The sequence below is a fragment of the Sphaeroforma arctica genome, assembly GCF_001186125.1.
Source record: "Sphaeroforma arctica JP610 unplaced genomic scaffold supercont1.1717, whole genome shotgun sequence".
NCBI lineage: Eukaryota > Ichthyosporea > Ichthyophonida > Sphaeroforma > Sphaeroforma arctica.
In genome coordinates, this window is record NW_014038841.1 from 1 (window position 1) to 2,969 (window position 2,969).

The following is a 2,969-nucleotide window of genomic DNA, read 5'->3' on the forward strand; positions in this document are numbered from 1 at the left end:
TATATGTATATATATATATATATATATATATGGTATTAGATACCTGCGGCTATTCGATCCTAAACGGCGTAATAGTATTTGTTGTGAAACGGATGGTGTGTAGCACAGTCGGTGCCTGCCTGAATTATGCGTCGTTAGTGGCCCTTCACTACACTATGTATTTATTTGTATATTAACGTGGCTGTTATCGATATCATCAATAATAACGAATTGAAATTGACTATGACTACGGAACGACCCGGGGGCCGGGGCCTGTGTGACCTGTGTCAAGAGTCCGTCAAGTGTCAACTGCTGTGGTTAGCCAAGAATCGCATAGATTTTTTTAAAGTTCGATGAGAGTTCGAGAACTTCGAATCTTTTCTTTGACGAATTATTTTCATTTTTTCTCTCAACTTTAGAGATCACAAGTAAATACCCGCCAAAATAGCGGTTCTCCGTTTTTGGATGTCAAATTCCGACTCTTGTTTGTTCTTTTTTTTGGGGGGAAGAAAATAAATATGGAAATAAATAGTACAGTGGGTTGAAAAAGTAGAAATGTTTATTTTTTAGTATTTAAAAAAAAGAAAAACATAAAAGTATATATTATTATATATATTTGCTATTGATTTTTGGTAAAAAAACAAATATATATTTTTGTGAAAAAAAACAAAAAAACATCAAAAAACATCAAAAATGAAAAAGAAAGAAAGTGTGGAACAAGAGACCTAAATATTTATTAAAGAGAAGTTTAGAACAGTGTGGAATATTTATATTTAGATATTTCGAAATTGGCATTTTTTTTTTTGTAGTTTTGTCATAGCCTTCTGAAAAAAGAACAGTTTTGTTTGCCAAATTTGTGTAAAAAAAAATAAGACATTTGTTTTGATTAAAAAAAAACCCAATAGTTTGTGGAGAAATCTCGTTGTGCCTCTTTGGGGGTCCATTTTTTTTTTTTGGGATATTTGTTAAGACTGCGACCACTTTGACTGCGGTTTTCGCCTGAGACAACAAAGGCCGTAGCCCTCTAAATTCTAAACGAAACATAGAAATAGACTAATAGAGGATTCTGAGGGCTATGGGCCTATGGCTCTATGCACAAATTCACCCCTCACGAGTCACGACTCAACTCTCGACTCACCGACTCACGACTCGCGACTTGCGAGTCACGAAAAACACAAAACAAGGACTGAAGCTCTGAGTGGCCCGGGCCCGGGGTCCCTGACAGTCCCTGAGGCCCTGCTGAAAGTGAGCCTACCTCTTGTTGTGGGTGTGAGACTGTTAGGCCTGCCGACTGAGACTAATAAGAGTCTGAGACTCGCCTGAGGCCATGAGCCTAAGCACAATGCGTTAAAAGTTGCAACCTTTATTATGCCACGAATAAACATTCTCTTTTTTTATTGCAAAAGTTGTAACATAACTTTAATAGTATTTAGATGTGCATTTTCCAGGTCACTCAGGTGACAGTCGTCACAACTCACAACTGAAACGCTCAAATCTCTTTTGATTGCCTATTCTCAATTTCATGGCCCAGCGTGAGTGTAGCTTCCAAAATAAAATCTTGCACATACATTGATTGTCCTAAATGTAGGTTATAACTTTTATATATATATAAAATTTAACATTTTTTTTTAAAGTTGGAACTATATATTTCGTACCCCGACATCTGAGCTTATTAGCCCTGAGCCCTGAGAGCTGAAGCAGTGAAGGCTGAAGCTCTGAGTTGTGAGCGGCCTGAGGGCTGAGGGCCTGAGGCTACGCTGCTAAAACCAGTCAGATCAGTTACTAAGACTCAAATGCTGAGCTGTTTCACTCTGAACTTTTATAAAGTCTAAATTTTGAAGTCTACTCTGAGCTTCTGAGTTCGTCTCAGACTCTCAGACTCTCAGTCCGCACGTTTCAACCCTTTTTTTGTCGATCCATATTCCTTCAGTCACACACACCTGTGAAATTGTGAATGAAGTGTGAGCAGGAACAAAGTTTCAAACTCTGACGAATCAAGTTACAGTTATAATCTCAGGTTTTAACCCCTCTTGGATTTATCACCAATAGTCCTTCAATTATTTATGAGACATTGTTGTCTTTTTTTTTGTTCTGTGTTGAATTGTTTTTGCAAAATAAATATATAAAATAAAAACATCAGACATCAGACATCAGTCGAATCAGTGTGAATTGTGATTTGTGAGATAAAAAATTCAGTCTTCAGAGTTCAGACTTGTCTTCTTTTCTTCTTTTTTTTTAAACACAAGCCGGTTTAAAGCCATTGGACTGGCCCAGAACTTCGGAAGGAGTGTACACTTTTTGAAACAAAACCCCGGAACTTTGGAAGGAGTGTATTTACACAGTACAGTACTGTACAGTTAAACGTACAGTTATACAGGGTACACTGTACACTGTATCTAGAACGTATTACTGGTTCGCATTTAAAATTCTGTATTATTTGCTCAGTGACAGTGGTTCAGTAGTTGAGATCTGACATACCGGTAGATGTGATTTTGCTCTATCAGATGGACATTATGGCCTTGTGGCATGTTCTCACTATACTCTATAGAGTACTTTTGTTTTTAAAAGAACGAAAGAGAAAAAATCGCGTGTTATCACTTTCCAATTGATCAAGTTTATATCAGTTTATCACCTGTCCTGTATTTTTTATGCGACCACTAAACTTGACGCTCTCGCCTGCGACCCGTTTTATGTCTGACATTTACGTATGGGCTTTTACGTATCATAGCTGAGAAAAAAGAGATCAGTTGTTGATTATTCAGGGGGCTATGCATATATACAACATATACACATATACACATATACACATATACAAATATACATATCCATATACTCATATACATATCCACATATACACATATACAAATATACATATACATGTATATAAATAAACATATACACATCCATATAAATATTGTACACATATATATATATACAGATACATATATATATATACATGTGTGTGTTTATTAGATAGATGTATATATAAA